The 23,785-nt window shown below is 43.8% G+C and overlaps 1 long non-coding RNA gene across 1 annotated transcript in view; it reads left to right on the top strand.

Annotated features, from left to right (window-relative positions):
- LOC139752710 (uncharacterized) overlaps positions 1–23,548 on the top strand; it is a 130,862-nt gene extending 107,314 nt beyond the window's left edge. Inside the window, exon 3 of the long non-coding RNA XR_011713568.1 lies at positions 23,448–23,548. This is a non-coding gene — a long non-coding RNA (uncharacterized lncRNA). The remainder of the gene's footprint in view (positions 1–23,447) is intronic.
- The last annotated feature ends 237 nt before the right edge of the window (positions 23,549–23,785 follow it).

Genomic DNA, 23,785 nt, shown 5'->3' with positions numbered 1-23,785 from the left:
GAGTGAAAGAGGCTTTGAGATGTGGGGACCTGAACGATCAAGAGGCTTGGGGACGTGCATGGGATACAGAAAATTTTAGGCAAGTGGAATACAGAGGCTGACGCTCTGGCAATGGCCTGAACCAGGTTGTGGAGAGAGGACTCTGGTTCTGGTGCATTATACATGACAGCTAGATAATGGATTAATGAGGTTGTTCTTTGTTTGGTTCTGGCGACACTTCGCTCACATGGGAACGGCGAGTATGATATATATATATATATATATATATATATATATATATATATATATATATATATATATATATATATATATATATATATGAGAGAGAGAGAGATTGTGCCCACCCTCCCCTCACCATTCGGTCAAAGGTCACGGGTCCTTCTGCCACACCGGCCGACAGCCTCTGCCTCGTCTTTCAGTGTTTGAAAAGTTTTCTCCCACGTTCATCTTTTCAGACTCTTCAATAATGATTGTCATTTCCACACTTGCAAAGCATCGTAGACAACAGTCACAATAAGAGGTGATTTTATCAGATGCAAATTCATTCTCCTCACGAACTCCGTGTTCAAAATTTCCCTTGAATATACTTCCAGTCATTCCTTCTCTAGACGTCAACGAGGACATTGGCACCAGGTCCAGTGCCTGGCACACCGGGAACACACTCGGGAGGTTTCAGTATCCGAGACGACCCCAGACGATTCACACAATTCCAGATCCCAACATTTGCTCATGGAATCATTACCATGAATAATGCTCTGTGTTCGTTCTCGAGCACACAGCCTGACTGACACACGTCCAATTATTGCTCTTACTAGTGGGACGTAATATAGTTTTACCTTTATAGGAAACATTAAGGACAAAAGGTCCATTTAGTCTACAGTCGAGAGGAAAACATTCCCTCCATCAACATACCTCACGAACACGCACACACACACACACACACACACACACACACACGTCGCAACACATCATCCAAGGATCTCGAAAACCACTTTTCATTACTACATGAGATGATATACTGTAGCTTAATGTTGAGCCATGTTAGGATTTTACCTCGTAGACTCAGTCCTCTCTTCTTAACGCTACCCTGGCGAATATATATATATATATATATATATATATATATATATATATATATATATATATATATATATATATATATATATATATATATATAGAGAGAGAGAGAGAGAGAGAGAGACCAATCATTGTGCACATTAACATAATCAGTAAGTTCTGTATTAACCCCCACAATTATCATTATGTAAAGACTCCCTGGATTTTGGTTCACTAGGGTGTGGTAAGGGCAGCTGAGGTACAGGGTGGTGGCCTGATGGACTAGGGTGTGCGGGAAGTGGGCCAGCTGTAGTGCAGGTTGTGGTAGACGACAGGGTGTGTGGAGCCAGGAAGGGGTGCAGGGTGAGGTGGACACCTGCTGAGGGTATTACCTCCCTTTGCTCCTCCTCCTTCGGTCACCGTCTCATGTAACCTTCGATGGTACCCAGACAGTCGCCTCATCTCCCTCCCTCCCTCTGGCACCAACCTCGGCCACGACGTCACCCCTCTTGCTCCACCCCCCCCCCCTTTCCCCTCTCTCCACACACACACACACACACACACACACCTATCCGCCTCGCTCTAGCCCCTCCCGCCCTCCAGCATCATCCCCCACACGCCTCATCTCTCACTCGCGTACGCTGAAGGTCAGAGCAGATCTCTCGGAAAATCATTTTTTTTTTTAATTGCGAACCTTCCTGGACACTCGATATTAAACCCTGGGTTGTTGTGCTGCTGGAAAACGTTGCAATATCCTGAGGCGGGCGAGGAGGGAGGAGGGGGTTAGGGGCGGCATGGTGGCACGAAGGCTTCCCTCAGAGAGACAGACAGACAGACACATAGATCGGAAGGGAAAGGGTAGATTAGATTGACGGGCAGCTACGTAGGCACAGGGGGACAGACAGACCTATAACACTGGAGCAGACACCAGTATGAACATCCGACTCTTTTAAAAGCCATAACCCAGGCCGTCTTATATAAGGGTCGTACCGTCAGGCTCAAGAATCGTACCGTCAGGTTCTAAGGTTGCACCGTTTTGTTCAAGGTTTGTACCGTTGTGCCATCGTGCTGAAATATTGTACCGTCGTGTTCGAGTGTTGTACCGTCGTGTTCGAGTGTTGTACCGTCGTGTTCGAGTGTTGTACCGTCGTGCTCAAGTGTTGTACCGTCGTGCTCAAGGGTTGTACCGTCGAGTTCAAGTGCTGTACCGTCGAGTTCAAGTGCTGTACCGTCGAGTTCAAGTGCTGTACCGTCGTGCTCAAGGGTTGTACCGTCGTGCTCAAGGGTTGTACCGTCGTGCTCAAGGGTTGTACCGTCGTGCTCAAGGGTTGTACCGTCGTGCTCAAGGGTTGTACCGTCGTGTTCAAGGGTTGTACCGTCGAGTTCAAGTGCTGTACCGTCGAGTTCAAGTGCTGTACCGTCGAGTTCAAGTGCTGTACCGTCGTGCTCAAGGGTTGTACCGTCGTGCTCAAGGGTTGTACCGTCGTGTTCAAGTGCTGTACCGTCGTGCTCAAGGGTTGTACCGTCGTGTTCAAGGATTGTAACGTAATGCACAAGGATCGCACCGTTGTGCTCAAGGGTTGTACCGCCGTGTTCAAGGATTGTACTGTTGTGCTCAAAAGTTATACGGTTCTGGTTAAAGATCGTACCGTCGTGCCCCAGGGTAGTACCGTCGTGCCCCAGGGTCGTACCGTCGTGGGCAAGAGTAATACCGCCATGGTCAGAGGTTCAAACTTTGTGCTTGTGAGTTGTTCCATATTTCTATATCTTTATAGAAATATTAGGTACTATATTCATATAGAAATGCTAGTTACTTTATCTATATAGAAATATCATTGCCATGCGTCAGTAGTTAGCAAGGTGATATAGCCAGATGGTATAGCAATGTGATGTATATTCATAACAATATATCAGCGTTTTATAGATAGATATACAGAATCTATTTACAAATATAATTTCAAATGTCGAACATGAAAAGTTTCGCATTCCAGACAACGGGGATGTGTCGAATATTGTAAAACTTATTAATCAACGACCAATGAGTGAGCGACAATAACATCACTTAAGTAAAAAGAGAGGTTTTGATTGGCCACTGCCGTCGTCATCCCGCGACGCCCTTAATTCCCGACCACAACTGACATCAGCCGCCACCGGATCGTTCATCGGCCATGATTTAAGAGCGCAGCTCCGGCCGGGCCCGGTAATAACTCAGTCACAATAACAGACAAGAATGTCAATAACACGTTCGGAATTCTGGCGAACGAGATGTATTTCCATGAGTTAGGACGAGGTATAGCCGTCCCCAACGACATATTTCATCCCGGGTGACCCCGAAGCTTCGGTGATTCGTTCGGTAGGTTCTGAACTCGCGTGCGACACTTTGACATCATATTTCATCCTGTGTGACCGAGGCTTCGGTGATTCATTCAGTGTATCCTACACTCGTATAGGAGGGTTCGTCAGTTAAATGGAACAGACGACATGAACAGAGTAAATTGTCCGTTGTGACCATACAGGGAATAGTCCTCAGCTTTTATATATATATATATATATATATATATATATATATATATATATATATATATATATACCTGATTGCCGTTTCCCGCGTCAGCGAGGTAGCGTCAGGAAAAAGACGAAGAAACACCCATCGATGAATTAGAATTGTGTCGTATTCAGGGGTGGATGTAGTCAATGGACTGAACTAGGGCTTGTGAAGTGTCCTAGGAAAACCATATATATATATATATATATATATATATATATATATATATATATATATATATACAGTTACCTTGCATACAGTACACAGTTATGTTCCGAAAAACTAGTGTAAACATTTTACAATACTGTAATACCATCGGGTCGTAATATATATATCCCACCTTCCAGTTTTATGATGATAGATAACAGGAAAACGGGCAGGGTTTATAGAATGAGAGAAATTTTGTAAGTGAATAATGGTTATTGATACTGGAACAAACATTTAGGGGGAAAAAAAAAATCTCGTCTTCTTTTTTTTAGGACTCCAGATTTACATTATGTCCGGCGTTTTGTCAAGAGTATATGATTTGTATGGTTGTCTTGTATGTATTGTTGGTGTCTTTGTATTATTATTAAGATGTTATGATCGGCTGTTGTAGTACTATACCTGGTGTCTGTGTTTCACAGGGAAGCTGTGATTGCGATGGTAGTCTGTTATAGTATACTTAGTGTCGTCCATCAGAGATATGCTGTTATCATCATGGTAGTCGGATGCAGTCTTATTATGGCTGTTTGCAGTAGTCTACATGTTGTTGTGTCCGGGGTAAACAATTCTACGTTCAAGAAGATGACTCGTGTGTTGGTTCTCATATAACAATGCATGAAATCACATCCTCAGCGACCCGTACACAGGAGTACGTTGGACGAGTAATATCATGAGCTCCCAGGTAAGAACGTAGAGGAAGAAAAGTGTTTTAGATATCTGGGAGTGGACATGGAACTATGGAGGAGGAAGCGAGTCAAAGGGTGGCGGAGGGGGGCCAAGGTTCTGGGAGCGCTGAAGAATGTGTGGAAGTAGAGAACGTTATCTTGGAGAGCAAAAATGAGTGTGTTTGAAAGAATGATAGTCCTAGCAATAATATGTGGTTGCGCGGTATGTGTTATAGATAGGGTTGTACGGAGGAGGGTGCATGTGTTGAAAATGAAATGTGAGGTGGTTTGATTGAGTAAGTAATGAAAGGGTGAGAGAGAGATGTGAAGAAATAAAAAGGGTTTGTTGAAATGGTCTGGACATATGGAGGGAATGAGTGAGAAAAGATTGACAAAGGGGATATATGTGTCAGAGGTGGATGGGACAAGGGAAACGGGGATGGAATGATGGAGTGAAAAGATTTTAAGCGATCGTGGCCTAAACTTGCAGGAAGGTGAAAGGCGTGCACGGAATAGAGCGAATTAGAAGGATAGGATATACTGGGGTCGAGATGCTGTCTATGGATTGAACCAGGGCATTTGAAACGTCCGCGGTAAACCATGGAAAGGTCTGTGGGGCCTGGCTGTGGGTAGGGAGTTGTGGTTTCGGTGCAGTCCAAATGACTGGATGTGAGCGAATGTTGCCCTTCTCCGTCTGTTCTGGAGCTACCTAGCCAGCAGGAGAAACAACACTTGTATACCAAATGGCGTCCTAGCTACGTCTCTTTGTTGTATATCAAGTGACTTATATTTCTTGTATCTTTCCTGATGATGTGACTATTACACGAAAGTGCACTTGGGAACTTAGTGTTTCATTTTCCCCGTGGATTCATAGGAAAATATATATATATATATATATATATATATATATATATATATATATATATATATATATATACACACACACACACGAGACTGAGGTATTCCTTTAGTGGTTGACGGTGCTCGCCTGAGGTGAGAAACACTGCTCGTCCTCCAGGGACCCTCACACTTGACACCCTCACTGTGAGGAGCTGCCGGCCAGAGGACCCCTGGGGGCGGGGCTGGTGGTAAGTGCGGCAACAAATGACAGCATTTGCCTTCATGTTTGTGGAGGAGAGGCGGAGGGTCTGGCTGTTTGCTGCTGCTGTGTGTGTGTGTGTGAGAGAGAGAGAGAGAGAGAGAGAGAGAGAGAGAGAGAGAGAGAGAGAGAGAGAGAGAGAGAGAGAGAGAGAGAGAGAGAGAGAGAGAGATTTTTCTTTTGCAGATATGTTTATGTGTATAGGTAGGTGTGTGTGTGTGTGTGTGTGTGTGTGTGTGTGTGTGTGTGCAGAAGAGTGTGTATATATATATATATATATATATATATATATATATATATATATATGGCTGTGTGAAGTCAGATAAATGTCAGTTATCCACGTGTGTAAAACAAGATGTATGTTGGCGTTGTATTTGCTGTATTCCCTCAATTGTATATTTTTCCTTACCTATATTTTTGACCTGTAGCGCTTTTATATTTCAAGAATCAGTTCTGTGTACATATTTTCTATCTTAACATTTTGTTTTCCGATCTTTACTGATCACTCCTCATGTTTTATGTCCTTGTATTTCCCTTCACTCTCACTCCAAATGATGATTATGAATGGTGATAGTTATGATAATCATGATGAAAATGATGATTAATAGTAGCAAAGATGATAATGATTGTGATAATGATGATAATAATCATTGTGATAACAATGATAATAATGATAATTATAACAATAACGATAATGATAATTATAACAATAACGATAATGATAATAATAACAATAATGGTGATAATAGTAATGATATATGATATAATAAGGATAGTGATGATAGTAATGATGATAACATCATTCCTGGGGATAGAGGAGAAAGAATACTCACCATGTTTCTCCAAGTCGTCGGTGACCAATGAGGGAGAGGGATGGGAAGAGTGGGTGGAAATCCTCCCCTCTTGTATAATTACTTTCCAGAGGAAAGAACAGAGGAAAGAGCCAAGCGAACTTATTCTCTCTCGAGCACAGTTATATGTCTCTGACGCTACTTCGCCAAGTGGGAATTGGCGAACATCCATTGAAGACAAAGTGAAATAATTATGATACCAAAAGAGGTTTGCTGAAACGGTGTGGGCACATGGAAAGGAAGAGACAAAAAAGACTCAACCAATAGGATACATGTGTCAGAAACGGAGGGATCAAGGGGAAGGAAGAGATCGAAGTGATGGAAGGATGTAGTGAAGGAGGACTTGGGGTTTATTGTGGCCTGATCACTCAGGAGGACGAGAGATGTGCATTGGATGAAATAAATCTGATAATTGTGGTATATGGGGGACGGGTGAGGCGAGTTGCTTGTGTCAGTGAGGTGAGGCAGGGCAGACGTATAGCAGTGAAGATGCACCGCAGGGTAGTCTGTGGGCCTCGGCTGTGGATGGTAAGCTCTGGATTTATACACGAGAGAACCAGATACTGGGTGTGTGCAGACGAGGCCATATGGTCGTTAGCCCCTGATGCTGCCTAACTTGGGCGAGGGAGCAGTAAGGTATAGAGATACACACACAAACGGTAATGATAACAGCAATGATAACTAGAGATGTCGCTGATTACCAGAAGCATTTTGAGGTGTCTTATGCAGAGGAGACACAACGCTATGATGTTGCTGTGGATGAGTCGCCTGTAATACGATTCCCTGAACTCAGAAGCTGTTGCCCTTAATATTCAGCCTCTGCTGAGGGTTTTGTGTGGGGCCACCAAGAAACAGTTTGTTTATAGGTACAAAACCATAAAGATTTCCCCACATTTTAAAACCAAATGCAAATTTCTTGGACAAGTGGTTACGGAACAGATGATCCTCGAAGAGTTGGAAAAAGAGACAACTCGAGTAAAATAGGGAAGAATCGGTTTTTTATATTAGAACTCAACGTTCCTGAAAATGTGATGTAAATAGGATGAACAGTCGCTGAGGTATGCTCTGCATAAGAAAGAATTCAGTTTGGAATCACATTTAGCCAAAAGCCGAAAATATAATTCACACTAGAGACGATGGTGTTATAACTAAGGTGAGGATTGAATAGCCCGTCTCGGCACCAACACTGGGGTGGTAGTCTTCTGATTGTCTTCACAGTGATTGGGATGTGGCTATTTTTTTAACTGCGTTTACGCGTTCGACTGAGGTCGCTGTGGATGTGGTGCCGAACTGTAACTTGAGGACGAGGGATGTCGGGCGGCAGGAGGTGACGGTGGCGAGAATGATGCAGTGCCTTCGTCCTAATCTTTCGGATAAGTTCCAGGTGACGGCTAGAGAGAGAGCTGGGAGGAGCAGTGTGTTGAGCTCCTCTTGACGGGTTGCGTAGGAGGTGAGAAGAATGATCTTGTCGGCTATTTCTGTACCTTTTCTAGTAACACCTGTTGTGTGGTGGATAGGGGAAAAGACCAAGCGAGGGAATCATTGGAGAATTTAGGGAAATTGAAGGTTACGTACATGTTCCTGAGTACAGGCGTTGGAATCCAAGTGTTCTAAGTCGACGAAGAATGTAACTGGAAGATATGATGCTGATATTGACGTCATCTTTCCAGCTTAGTCTGTCGTCCAACATGACACAATGAAGATTGGTCAACCAGACACACTGGCGGTCTGGGGACCTATTACGAAGACTATAGGGGTTGAGTCATGGTCGAAAGCAAAACTGACGCACATATTCTATAGCCTTGCTTTGGTTGATGAAGTGGATGGTGGTAATCCAGGTCTGGAGTTCATACGGTGGTTCTAGAGAGGTGAAATAGTCTGGAGAAATAGGGTGGTAATCGATTATAACCAGCGGTAGGATCAACAGCATCGAGGAGGTGCATTCATTCACCACGACATCTTTTACAGGGACAAAAAAAATATTACACGTATCCGATTATCATCTTAAATTGCCTTCCCAGTTAGTTTCGTTCGCCGTGTTTTTATAACAGCACACTCTTGGGCTAGACTACTGTTTGTATATAACCAAGACAACGACGTCCTCTCTGAGACGAGCCTCGCGGGACTCGCCTGCAGGTGAGATGTTCCCTCCGTCTGTGTCGACATCCGCAACACTTACAAGGCGACGCCATCATCATCATCATCATAATAGGAAGCTCTTAATGAGGGTACGCAGCGGCTGGCTGGCTGGCTGGCAGCCTGGCTGCCTGGCTGTGTCTGCCTAAGAAGACCAGACTGGTTGGATGCTTCACCTGTGAGAGAGACAGAGACATGCAGGGCGGGGCTTGTGGAGGAGACATTGTGACCCTATGATGTGAGGTGTTTACTCCAAGACTGCTGGACTTCCCTTACGTGGCTGGATATGACGTAAGATAAGGAAGGTCGGGTCTTGATCATCATGAAGGATTAATGCTGAGAAGTCTATCTAAACGAAGAAATAGATAGGCGCGTAGATGAATAAACCCACACAAACAGACACAGGTTTTCCTCCACACATTAAAGCGGTCAGAAACACCGAAAGTCGTATGTTAGGCAAGCTCTCGTGTACCATCTAAATGTTATAACAGCGTCCTGCAGGCTGTGCTCCAGGTGTGACGGGCTCCTCCTGTTCAGGGCATGAGGCGCAGGCTGTTTATAATGCCAATATCCGTGAGGGCCGCCGGCTGGTAATATACACTGTTCCTTGAACCTCTGTACCTCCTGCTGATATCCCACAAGGCCTCTGCTTCAGTGCAGACTCCCTCATCCCTTCTGTCATACTGTTATGCCTTGAGCTCTTGGTATTGTAATTAGCAGGAACTCTGCAACACATTACGTATCGCATTAGATACTGACGATGCAACACACTGGGTATTAGACAGTGTCATAATACTGTATTATACTTGGTACTACACAGTGCCCACCAACACTGCAAGATATTGGGTATCACACAGAGCCACTGACACTGCAACATAATGGGTAGTACACTGTGATAATAACGCTGCAACACGTTGGGTTTTACACATTGCCACTCATGCTGCAACACACTGGACATGACAATGTAGCAATACAGTGCGACTAATAAACCAGCCACTGGGTATCGCACAACGCCACTGATACCGAAACAAAACAGGTATTACACTGTGCCTCTAACACTATAACACGCTGGGTATTACGATGTCACACTAGCACTGCAACACAATGGGTATTACACAGTGTTCATAAAGTCGCAACACACTGGGCATCAGAGAGTGCCACTAAACACTGCAGCGAACTGGATATCACAAGGTGATATTGATGCTGCAACACACTGGGTAGCATACACTGTCAATAATGCTGCAACACACCAGGTATCACACAGTACCACAAATCCTGCAACACACCAGGTATCACACTGTACCACTAATGCTGCAACACACCAGGTATCACACTGTACCACTAATGCTGCAACACACTAGCATCATGCAGCGCCACTACCCTCCAACACGCACCATTATCATCTCTTGAGAAAAAGTATTTATTGCCCATTCAACTAAAACACAAAATTCTCACATGTTCTCTGCGCCTGATTTACGAGCATTCGTACACCCGGGAATATACCTGGTTATACTAGATATTCTCTCCGGATGAGAAGGAAGGAAGACTCAAGTTTTAGCCACGGGACCTTATGAAGGATGACGTCATACGCTTCAGAGGAAAAATCAGGATCTTTTTACAAGAACGAGTTTTCTCTCGTCTGGTTGGCTGACGCCTCAGAGGTGCCGTCAGTGACGCTGTGCTACACACCTGCGGTGGATGTCTTTTTTCCTAAAGCTATGCTGGCGTCAGAGACACAAATGACGTGCGTTAGGAAGGTAACTATACGTGTAGTAAGGAAGGATGGACGCAGGGCTGTAGTCAATTTCTGGTTATGGACTCAGAGCTCTGCATATTGGAACGGCTCTGGCAATCTTTACATCCGTTCATGACACATACGAGTCTTTCATATAGATATATTACAGTCGTGGTGCGAGGCACTAAGTCCCGAGCTGCTAATGCCTCTTTCGGAGATGTTATGAGGCTTTTGATTTGGCTCGTTTTCCTCTGGCTAGGATACAGAAAACGGGTATGGTTGAGGTATATACTCCTTGAAGTATCTCGTTGGTTGTTAACTGCTCATCCAGGGAAAGACCGTCGTTTAATCGATTAACGTAAGGTACGTTGAAGTAATCATTAAGGTTACACATTTCCTGTAGGGAAGTTTGTACAGCAGTACAACGTACACTACGGTTCCTCAAACAGTGGTGGAACTCAAGGGGTCCCTGACCAGGAGGCCTTCTTTACCGACGGGAGTCGAGGTTATCCACACTGACTGCAACTTGACTACAATGATCTTCGTTTCACTCTTCTTGGTTGGTTAGAGACCTGATCGTTATGGTCCAGTTGATAGTCAGAAAAGACTGGGAGGAGCTATTTGCCACGGGTGTATGAATCCGTATCAAAGATCTCCTTGCCTGTGTCTACAGAGCACCTAATGCCACTGGTTCACTGTTACTTTACCGTGGCAGGTGACGACGCCCTGGAGGAGGCGTAAGACAGCATGAGAACAACAGAATCATTCGTCTGGTTAATCTGGATTTCCAGTGTCAGTGTCACTTTTGAGATCCCACAGACTTTGGACATTCATACAAGATTTGAATGGTTGTTGGTGTAGATGATGACACTGGACCTAAAAGGTGGTTGATGTCATTAAAAGTTCCGAAGAGAAACTGTTGGAATTTATTCTCAGGTAAAAGTACTCTTAATAAGCGTAATTGATTGAGCAAGCGTATAAGTAGCTTTCTGGAAAACTTCCTCAAGAAAAGTAAAAAGTCATTTCATCTGATGAGTACCCTAGTTGAAAAAGTACAAAAGTGTTTGCTTTTTAGAATTTTTGTTTTATCAAATCTTATTTTCAACGTTAGCTTATAAGAGACATGTATTCGTTAGGCGAAAGGTAAACACAAATTAAAGCTGTCCAAACCATATTCATTCATATTTCATATTAGCCAAGACTGTATGCTCGTCTTGGGTGAGATTAATATATTCAGAACCATTGTCCTTCGCCGTGGTACGCTCAGGCCTGCATACGACTCAAGCACAATTGCAAAGCCGCTCGCACGATGCAGCAGGAGGCAGGGGAATGTTGACACAGACAGATGCCTTCGTTTATAGAGGAGTAGGACTCGAGGATGTCCATCTTCTGTAATGAGCCGCCAGCCAGGTAACCCCGGTCTCCTCCGTTCCCTGTTGCTCGATGAGGCATCTTAGATGGAGGGAAATCCTCCTCATTTGTAGGGCTTCGAGCAGCCTCGACCGATGCACCATTTTTTTTCCCCCAGTTGCAACTTCATTCATTTCAAATGAAGTGCAGACAAGAAGTCTTACTGGTAATAATGTGCAAAATCTAAAGTGCTTGTCGAGAATAATCAGAGGGAGATGGTGTGACTGAAGGACTCCAGGAGCTTCGAATAAGCCAATCAGTTAATAAGACCCAAGTTTATGGGCTAACTTCTAAGCTACTCGAAGGACCAAAAGAGGCGGATGGACAAGATGGAAGATAAGCTAGGAAAGTGAATTTGTTTCAACCCCTTTTCAACGTATCTTAACCTGGCCCGTTGCTCCCACTACTCACTCCATAATGTGAGCTTCCAATCTCCTTTCCCCAAATTACATATCAGCTTACATGACCTTCATGCAGTAAGATAAGTGTTTGGTAGTGTTAAGTATAATCTAAGTCCTTCACAAGAGTGTGTAATGTGTATCTGAAAATGTCAAAATTTCTTTTATGTCTTCTTAAGAGATTTTTTTTTTGCACCACAGATATAGACCACTTAATAAACTCTACAGATGGGATCATATAATTAGCTATGGTTTACTTCAAACAAAACCTGATAGATATTGATAATGAAGTGAGTTCACTCACTCGTATTGTTTCTTTTTCATCGTGGTTGGTCGGTGCCATCGTGGACACTTAGCAGCGGGATGACAGCACTGATTACAATGGGTATCAAGCCTTGCTCAAGATAGCATTGTGTCCAGTGAGTGTTTCAACACCCAAGACCCAAATCAGATTTCTCATCCTTTATTCTTATGTTAATTGTCTCCATCTGCTGCTTGCATTTGCTCTGTAGAATATTTTGTGTTGTAGCTACTGTATTTTTTCTAGGTAGGTAGCATGATATAGAGGATAGAAGACCAATCGTAAATGCCTTGAAAGAAAGAGAAAAATACCGCCAAGTCACTTTAGGGAACGCGGTAAGCCATAAGCGATCACTACTTAAAAGGGTTCAAGTCCAGAGCCCCTGGAAGTGGCTGAAGGTCTCTTAAGGTCTTCTTCTTCTTCTTCTACTTCTTCTACTTCTACTTCTTCTTCTTCTTCTTCTACTACTACTACTACTTCTTCTTCTACTTCTTCTTCTTCTACTTCTACTTCTTCTTCTACTTCTTCTTCTTCTACTACTTCTACTTCTACTTCTACTACTACTACTACTACTACTACTATACTACTACTACTACTACTACTACTACTACTACTACTTCTTCTTGTTCTTCTTTCAGCCTTCCCCACACGCGGGCTCCTGCCAGACATGTAATCTCTCCGTTTCACAGGACGATAACGACTGTTGGTGTTGACACAGCAGATGGATGCTTCGTGAGAATCACTCGATCTCCATCTCACACATAACACTTGACAACACCTCCCTCACTCGCCTGGTTCTTCGTAGCTCAAACTTCTCCTGCAGTGAGCACTACGCACTTGCTCTACCTTTAGCCAAAATCTTGTCGTAAGTACTCGAAAGCGAGTACTCACTCTCAGCATAATATTCCTAAACTTCTTATGATTCCATGATACCGTCGCGTGTGGTGCTGTTTTTTTCCAGCACCAGATACTGGAAACGTCTCGACAAAATTCCAGCCATTGTCAGCAGTGGCACGTAAATCTTTTCCTGGATCCAATATTCTGGATAAACGTCAAGTAAGGCACTGGTAATGCATGGCAGCGATACGAGGAGCCCTTAAGACGTCTGCATGCTAATGCAGCAGACCGTCTCTCCAGACTCGAGGAGGTCTGTTCAGTGAGTCGTCACACTTATGTACCAGCGAGTCCCAGCCATGCAGAAGACTGAGGACAATGACAATACATTCCATCTGACTCATGGCGATTACAACCTTCTTTCTCCCTGAGGTCAGCAGCCTCGCTAATCTTAGGTCGACTAGGTCTTGACGTGGCGCGACGACGGCTAGGCTGTATTCCGTGAATAAGCTGCTTTAGATGCCGGTAGTCCAAAGCTGATGAGTAGGTTGGAATCTCTCGAGTTACGAAGTCGACCAACACCTCGTCAACTACGGCCCGTATGGAAGATCCCGGAGTACTTGGCAGGGAAGCAAGTCCTGTGCTCCTCCCGTGTGCAGGACGAAGGTTCCTCCGCTACAGACATGTTTCTCGCCAGGTCATCCTCAAACACATTGCAAGTTTACGTTACATGGGGAGATATATATATATATATATATATATATATATATATATATATATATATATATATATATATATATATATGTTTAGATATGGCTATCTGTGTGTGTTTCTATTGGGTGTTGAATTTTTATCAATTGTATACACCTCATGAGGTGCCTTTCTTCCGTCAAACATTAAGCATAGTGTAGAGTCTTAGTAAACCATCAGAACTCCTGCTGAAGCGCGGTCATTCTGACAGACTAAGTCATCATCACGGACAAGTGTGATCGTTCAATTATCCATTTACGTAATTTTTATCTTGATAACCCCTCGACCCCTTTGCTAGGGCTCCTGCAGCTCTGAGGGTGCCCTACGCTCAGTAGCAGGGGCAGGACGGATTCCTTTAAAGCAAGAAGTTCTTTGACGAGATTGTACTCTGTATCGTCAACTGATGATGATACAGCCTCAAGACTGTACTCTGTATCGTCACCTGATGATGACACAGCCTCGCAGAAGATCACTTTTCACTCGCTGGATGGATCAACATAGCAACTAGACCCCCACCACCAGGTCACTAGATGCTCGGGGGAGAAAAAATCACCCAAGCAAAGAAATATTTTCTACTTCAGTGTACCACAGCAAAAGTCAAGATTTTAAGATTCTGAAGTACTTCACCAAAATCCTGAGGTCATATACTTAAGTACAGTAGCGAAGTACTAGTACATTCTCACTCGACACCTCTGCAGAGATGGGTAACACCTGAGTCTCATAGTTGCATCTGCTGCCAACACATGGACGTGTTTAACATATGAAATAGAGATTCCATCTGAACGCGTTGATAGTCTACATACATTAAGTCCTAATGACCAGTAATTTACTAAGAGAGTTGTACCGGAATAGAGAAGACGTAGGAGTTGGATGGCAGTCTGGGAAATGATGATGAAGCAGACGAGTATCATGTGGAACATCTTACCCAGGGAACAAAATGGTCCTTAGACCTCCTCGGGCTCATCTGTTCTCCTCATATGTCGAGAAACTTGCAGAAATCTGTAGCTCTCACCTTCGGTGGCTTCATCAAAGCCAAAGTGGCCATAATATGGTCCTCTACAAGGCCATCATCACTAGGATGCAGGGAAGTTTCATTCCATAGCTTGCAGACTTCCATGGCGAGCGTCAACAGGCTTTAAGCATTCGAGGGAACATCTACGTCTCCCAGTGGCGTCCCAAACCGCAGTGACAAGGACCCCTGTCCTCACTCATCCTTATGAATGATGTCTCGATGGATGTATCTGCCCCATGAAAGCACATCGACGATATCCTCGTTGGTGTCAGCTTTGACAACAGTTCATCCGACGAAATCGTCTTCCAAACCACCTTAACAACCTCCAGAACTGGACCACAGCCGACCAAGTCACCTCCATTCAAAAGCCTAAGTCGTAGTTAACACACTAGTCTCACTTCCAACCATGCCTCCATCCCCTGCTGCCTCACTAGGCCCCGTCCACCAAGCTTTCCGATGTCACTGTGAACGATGAACTAAGAGGGAACACTTCAGCACCATCGTCAACATCTCTAACCATCGTTTCCACACTTGCCCACCACACAGCAGGGGTAAGCAGGGGTATGAGTCATGTTAGGTTCTCCAACACCGCATATCGAGAGCTGCTGAACACACTGGTCCTCCTGATTCCTCCCAATCATCACAGTTCAGGAAGAAGATGCCTCTTCATCCACGCATCGTCCCCCCTCTGCCACCTCAGATCCTTCGTCACCGTGTTGCAGTTCAGCATCATGGCACTATCTTGCTCCTCCAAACTCGTACAGGCCGCTACAAAGAACAGCTTCATCATAACCATAATGAACACCGTCAGTACTCACTCGGTCCACCCCAAACCCACAGTTTGTGTACAGACTGTCTGGTTAACCCCTTGCTCCCTCCTCTTTATTTTTCAGTCCCCTAAAACCGTTAACTAGTAGTCATAGTAGGAGCAGAAGTAGCGGTATCATCACCAGTAGTGATAATAGTAGTCGTAGTAGTAGCAGAAGTAGCGGTATCAGCACCAGTAGTGATAGAAGTAGTAGCAGTAGTAGCGGTATCAGCACCAGTAGTGATAGTAGTAGTCGTAGTAGTAGCAGAGGTAGCAGTATCAGCACCAGAGTGGTAATAATAGTAGTAGTAGTATCAGTAGTGTATAAAATGTGGGCTCCGTGCATACCTTCCCAACTCCTGGTTATATATGACCCACATTGACACTTTCCTCGAGACGTTTAATATGTCTCTAAGATAAATACAAATTTCATTCGCCCAGAAGAAGCTCCTCTTTTTCAACCGAAGTAAGAACGAACACCAGGATAAATGAAGGCATGTTATGAATTCCAGAGTAGCAGTCTTAATAGTGTGGTCGTGAGTGGAAGTTAAGTTGCTCAAACATTTACTGTTGGTTAACGGTTTAACTTAAGAGCCGCTGGCCCCCTCCAGAGATCAGCCGGAATAACTGGGTCAATATAGTTACCTTTGCTCTTAAGCTGTGATTCATAAGTAATGTTAGTAAGATATAGAATTAATGTGTTGTCGAGCGGGAGTGAGTGAGCTGTATTGATCTTAGTAAAGCCGTTAATGTCAGCTTAAATTCACGTTCCGACGCGGTGCTTCGTATATAAACGAAAACAGGATTACGAAATACCTAAAAATCAACGAGTCATTCGCCTGAATCTCAATATTCGCTGAGGTTCAGACTAATTACACAGGTTTGCTGTAATGTTAACGTTGTCATCAGAGGCTAGTGTAGGAGGAGGAGGAGGAGGAGGGACTTTGATATTTCCTGTTGCTCGTAGCCATAACCCTGACTTTATGGTTATGAACGAGACACCAGATGCCATCCTCTCTCCTCTCACCCTGAGTGTAATGTTATATCATTACTAAACTGAAAATGATCTTTTGTCATTTTATAAACAATCGAAAATACTTAACGTCAATTTATTGGAAAGGAAATTTTTCCTTTTGAAAAAAAAATCCCGTAAAAGGGTGGCATTAAAGTTTTCGTATAATGTAAGTTATATAAATTGTATAAGTTACCCGTACCTTATACTTGTGACGTAATTGGCTGTAATATTGTGTACCTGACGGTGAGACTTCAAGGGTCAAGTTCACCTTGGTGTACTTAAGGAATTCGACCTTATCTAATAGTTATCGTGTCAGTCGATCCAATTCAACAGTTATTAAGGCTTCTTTCATTGACACAAAAATACAAGACTTTAAACAATTGGATTAGAGTTCAAAACAAATAAGAAAATAAAACAATACAGGCAAATAATCGAGGAAAAATTAAGCAGCTCAAAAAGATCGAGTTCATTCGTTAGCAACAGCTACACCAAGTTCACCTGGCACTATACCAGGTTCACCTGGCAGCATACCTGGTTATTATAGCACCATAACAGGTTTACCCGGCGGTATACCAGTTTTATATAGCGCTATACCAGGTTTACTTGGAACTATACCGGGCAGACCTGGCATAACACCATAACACCAGATATACCGTCAAGTTTACCTGGAACTATACCAGATTTTCTTGACTCTATGGCCGGTTTTATTAGCATCATACCAGGTATAAAGGTTGAACGGACACTGTATCAGGTTTAACGCGCTCTGTACCAGGTTTAACGTGCCCTGTACCAGGTTTAACGGCTCTGCGCCAGGTTTAACGCGCTCTGTACCAGGTTTAACGTGCCCTGTACCAGGTTTAACGGCCCTGCACCAGGTTTAACGCGCTCTGCACCAGGTTTAACGCACTTTGTATCAGGTTTAACGCGCTCTGCACCAAGTTTAACGCGCTCTGCACCAGGTTTAACGCACTCTGTACCAGGTTTAACGCGCTCTGTACCAAGTTTAACGGACACTGAAAAAAAAAATTAAATCTTCCAAGGAAATTGAGGATCCCGAAAAATGTCATCTTCCAGAAATGTATGATGTTACGTCAGCCATGAAATTCTAATCGGGTTTCTTATCATATTTCTTACAAGGATTTACGCTCGTGCTGGGTTGGAAGATCATAGGTGACGAGAGGAGTAAAATGTTTCATAAAAGCCTATGACATGTCCACTGAATAATGGCAGAAAACATGTAAATGGTAAGAGATAATCACGGAAGAAAATAGATTTCGTATGGATATATCCTTTCTTTTTTCTTTCGTACTTCGCTGTTTCCTGCGTTAGCGAGGTAGCGACAGGAACAGCCAAAGAACAGCCTCATTCGCTCACATCCTTTCTCTAGCTGCCATGTGTACTGCACCGAAACCACAGCTCCCAGTCCACAATTAGGCCCCACAGACTTTTCTGTGTTTTCCTCCGGCTGCTTCATATGCCCTGGTTCAGTCCATTGACAGCACGTCTACCGCCATTTGCCTCATCGTTCCAATTCACTGTATTCCTTGCACGCCTCTCACCCTCTTGCATGTTAAAGCACCGATTACTCAAAATCAGTTTCACTCCATCTCTCTGTCTCCAATTTGGTCTTCCCTTTCCCTTGTCCCCTCACTTCTGACACATCAATTTTGTCAACCTCTCCTTACTCGTTCTCTCCATATGTCCAAACCATTTCAGGAGATCTCTTCAGCTCTGGCAACCACATTGTTCTTATCACCACACCTCTCTCTTACTCTATCATTACTTAATCAATCTTCCTCATACCAAATGTAGTCCTCATACATTTCATTTCCAACATTTCATCGCTCGTAAGGCTTTCGCCACCTCTTCTCTCTTCACCAAACCACTCTCCATGAAACTCACTAGACACACCAACCCGACCCAAACACCTAACATCTGCCACTCTATCATCAAACACATTCAGTCGTCCTTCAAGGCACTCGCTACATCTCCCTGCTTCATCACTACTTGCTATCATTTCCACTTTTGCCCCTTTCACCGATGTTCCTATCTGTTCTCTTGCTTTTTGCACCTTAATAACCTCCTTTCAAAAATCTTAATCTCCCTAAAAATCACTAATACTTGCTCACCCAGCTCTCATTTGCCCTCTTTATCAAACCCTGCACCTTCCTCTTGCCCTCCTGACGCTTTATTTCATATATTTCCCAATTATTTGCATTCCTTCCCTGTAAGTACCTCCCATACGCCTCTCTTCTATTTCATTGGCAACTTAATCTTTTCATCCCACCTTTCATTACTCTTTCTAATCTGACCACCTCCCACTTTTCGCATGCCACATTCATCTCACGCCCTGCTTCTCTAAATACCTCCCACTCCTTATCCACTCGCCTTGTTTCATCTACTCTAAGCTTCTGCCTTTCTAAACTCAATGTCTCCTGATACTTCACACAAGTCTCTCTTCCAACCTCACTTACTCTCAGCACTATTTTTTTCTTATTTTTACCAAGATTGTTTCATCTTTTCCTAAATCCTCTACAAATCCTTACCTTTGCATACACAAGACAGTCATCAGATATCCCACCAGCTGTCCCTCTCAATACATGTACATTCACACTTATCACTTGATATGTTATCCAACCATGACCTTCTTCCCCACTCACATACGTACACTTGTCTATGTCCCTCTTTATAAACCAGATATTTCCATTCACTAGTCTTTTTTCAGCACAAAGCTCCACATCTTGTTCACCATTTCCACTCCTAACGCCGAATACCTCATGCCTCAGTTATACTCGCAACTGCCACATTACTCACCTCTGCGTTCAAATCACCCATCACTAATACCCGGTCTCGTGCACCAAAACCCCTGATACACTCACTCAGCTGCTCCCAGAACCCTTGCTTCCCATCATCTTTCTTCTCATGGCCAGGGGCATAAGCACCAATCATCACCCATCTCTCGCCGTCCACTTTCGGTTTTACTCACATCAGTCTAGAATTCACTTCCTTACAATCTCACACACTCCCACAACTCCTTCTTCAAGAGTATGTATGTATATATATATATATATATATATATATATATATATATATATATATATATATATATATATATACACATGTGTGAAGCAAGAAGGTTAAGGGCAAGATTCTTGTACTGGTATTCACCTCACTGGCAATTAGCTTTGTTGATGGGGCCGTAACTCGTGCGGTTACTGGCGGGAGGGAGATAATTGCTTCATATACCGTACGTCCGTTTCTACGTTATTAGCGAGGCAGCGTCAGGGCATAACGAAGCAGGTGCTACGGGGAGCAGGAATTGCGTAAAGTTTCCCGGGCAAACAGACGCAATTATGGACATCTCAGCTACAGTAGGGAATTGGTCTTTACTCCAGTTCGTCTTGCAAAACTGCGATGTACTTATTGTATCAAGTAATCTAAACACTATCTTGCTCATGTGCGTGCCTGTCAGTCTGTATACCTCTCTTTCTCTTTCTCTTTCTCTCTCTCTCTCTCTCTCTCTCTCTCTCTCTCTCTCTCTCTCTCTCTCTCTCTCTCTCTCTCTCTCTCTCTCTCTCTCTGCGCGCGCGCGCGCGTGTGTGTCTGCCTAATTGTCTGTCTCTCTCTGTCGCGAGGTCTGTTCTTGATCTCCTTTTCTCTATCTCTCTCTGCATGATGAAACATGCATTCAGAAAAGAAGTTTAATGAGTAACCATTTATAATGATACCAGATAACATCTTCAATCTCTTCTTGTATTGTGTATATGGCAGGTCCTCCTGCTGGTGAATCATTGTGAGTATTGTGTGTATGGCAGGTCCTCCTGCTGGTGAATCATTGTGTGTATTGTGTATATGACTGGTCCTCCTGCTGGTGAATCATTGTGTGTATTGTGTATATGACTGGTCCTCCTGCTGGTGAATCATTGTGTGTATTGTGTATACTGGAGTTACTGTGTCACTACAGTAATATCTTATATACGGGAAAACGAAGGAAGAATAACCTGCAGGAAGGGTAGCCTGGGACAAGATGATAGAGGTAGCAGAAAGACCTACTGTGTCACTGGGAAAAGAGGGGAGGTTGTCACACGTCTCTTTTTACAAAAGGGAACGCCTCGCCTGACGAATAACATATGTGTAAAGGTTTTGGTCTGAGGTGAAAGATGAATGCAAGTGGGAGAGAGGAGAGAGTTTTTCCAGGTCCAGTATGACAGGTCCCTTGTCCCACTGGGGTCCTCAGAATAGGAGTGATCGAACTAAGGATTAAAAGATGACATAGTGTTACAGGAAGAGTGGATATATTCCTCCATCTCTGCAACAATATCCCCAGTTGTACGTTCAATAGGGATGGAATTGTTACCCGAGTTAAGGCTGTAAGCTGTCCAAGATTTTCTTAAGTCTATCTGGTCATTGTATAAAAGTCCCAGTATTGCCGTTTAAAGAAGGTGTTAGGAGGGAAAGATGTTGTAAGCAGAGACATTTTCGAGGGTGTGATCAGATAAACTCACCAAGGGAAGATAGTGTGGATGTAGAACTAAAGATTCGAAGTGACCAACGGATCCAGAGGATTGAAAATGTGGTTGTGAATATCTAGCTCAAGGATAGGATGACTGATGCTTTGTTCCGCATTGTTGAGAATGGGAAAAGATAAGACTTCAACCCTTCTCTCCGAAGCATCGTTGGAGGAGGATTTCAATCACTTCCTGTGGAGTTCTATAAGGTGAAAAATCCCCTAATTAAGCATCAAGCTTGAGTGTAAGAAGTTGTCGAATCTTGTTGGCGGGGAATTAGATGGTCAAATAGATTATAAGATTCTTTGAGCCTGGAGAGCAGTGGGTGGACAAGAGCAGAATAGTAGCAATTGGTTGATAAACCTTGAACCAGATAACGTTAGGATTTGGAGATCCCAGGTCAGCAAGGCATGCAACAAGCCTGCTGGTGTCTGAACTCGAACAGCCTCCTCCTTTGAGGCAGAACCATGGGTAAACATTTTTGTTGGAAAGGTGAAAGGAATTTACGACAGCATCATTGACGAGATCAGGCGTTGGGAGAGATATGAAGTAAATGGTGTTCAGTAGAGAAAAGGATCGTAGAAATTCTAACTAGCCAGAGATCAGTAAAAGAAAGTTTCGCTGAATGACCGTAGATATCGGAGAAATGAAGGGGAAAAAAATATTAGATTTATTGGAAAGAAAAAGGTCTTGAGAGGGACCAGTATTGCTATTTCCCTGAAAACTTCCACTCATTGGCAGCCGTGACAAGCGACAGAGAGACAAACTTTAGGAGTCTGCCTTGGTAATAACTGCCTCAGTTTTTTCTTTCATCCTCAAAGAAGAAGTGTTGGTCTCTGGTCCAAATGAACATCGACAGCTGGACTCATTAACTTCCAAGTTACCATTAACGGTTCTGGATGATCGATGCTCGCAGCCATGCAAGGCGTAAATACTTTACGAAAAACAGAGTCAAGAAAAACGTTCATTTTACTCCTGATTTCCTGGCCGGCCTGTTGGTCTTCCGTGTGAGGAAAAGCTTAGGGTCAGCAGCAGCTCAGCCTCTCCTCCTCGTCAGCACAGCCTCTCCTCCTCGTCAGCACAGCCTCTCCTCCTCGTCAGCACAGCCTCTCCTCCTCGTCAGCACAGCCTCTCCTCCTCGTCAGCTCAGCCTCTCCTCCTCGTCAGCACAGCCTCTCCTCCTCGTCAGCACAGCCTCTCCTCGTGTAAGTCTCCGCCGGCGGCGAATGTTGATGGGACAAAGGAAAACATTTTTCAGCGGCAGCCATATTGATGCCAGGGTACGTCACCCAGGGAATTACACACACACACACACACACACACACACACACACATCCCGCCACCACTACTGCCAACGCCAACAGCCATATCGCCAACACCACAACCATACTGTCCTCCCACGCCACCACCACCGCACACCCCACCACCTCCTCCACATCACCCTCCCCCTCTACTACCACCCACCTCCTCCACCACCACCCACCCTCCCCCTCTACCACCACCCACCTCCTCCACCACCATCAGCTGTCTCGCTTCCCATGTTCAGCCTTGCTTATATTGCGGGAAAAAATTAAAAAGAAAGGGAGAAAAATCCTTGTATGAACTACGAGGTCATATGTCTTTTTTTTCTCTCTCTCTTTCATGTCTGAAATGTACAACGTTTTCCAGCGTTTGTGAAGTGTGCTTCATGGACCAGATATTTCATTTTCTTGTTTCTTCTTTGCTGTGCAAACTATGGTACAAAGATATACACCAAAGGTATAACTAAATCTGATATATCATTTATGACGTATGACCTTCCTACATTATCTATTGAGATTTTCGGGATAAGAAGATTAATGACGGTAAAACACAGTAGAATGAATTATCGAATATGACGTGTTAACTAGAGTGTTAAAACTGTATAGTTCATTTATTAATGGAATGTGATTATGGGCTAAGATAATTGTAAACCATGAGCCGCTGACTGTAAACTGTACGCACCTGTAACTGTACACACTTCACCTAAGATTTGGGCACCTGAAGTATACCGTATACATAAAGTATCAGTATATGCTACAAACTGTAAACTGTTGTACATGAAATTTGAAGTATGATTTAAAAGGTGTGAAACTTTGCAGTACGACGTGTGGATCATGGAACGTAAACATCAAGCCAAAATCTGTAAGAAAGGTGAGGTAAACCAGAGACTATGGAACACGAGCTAAGAATTGTAAACTAGGAAGTGTGGACAACAGACGGCCAAGCTTAAGGTAAGAGAGGTAAACTACTGTTGTGGGAGAGGAAGTGTAAACTTTCAGCAAAGAAATGTTAATTGGTAGATGTGATGCGTGAGGGAAGAATTGTCTACCAGGCACGGTAAACTGTGGTCATTGTTGCTATGAACAGTGAACTATTCTCGTCTCTAACAACCTGATCACGACGGTGCGATCCTTGAGGACGACGGTACAACCCTTGT

This window comes from Panulirus ornatus, chromosome 1, assembly GCF_036320965.1.
Source record: "Panulirus ornatus isolate Po-2019 chromosome 1, ASM3632096v1, whole genome shotgun sequence".
Classification (NCBI taxonomy): domain Eukaryota; kingdom Metazoa; phylum Arthropoda; class Malacostraca; order Decapoda; family Palinuridae; genus Panulirus; species Panulirus ornatus.
This window is presented reverse-complemented; position numbering and strand designations above follow the sequence as displayed.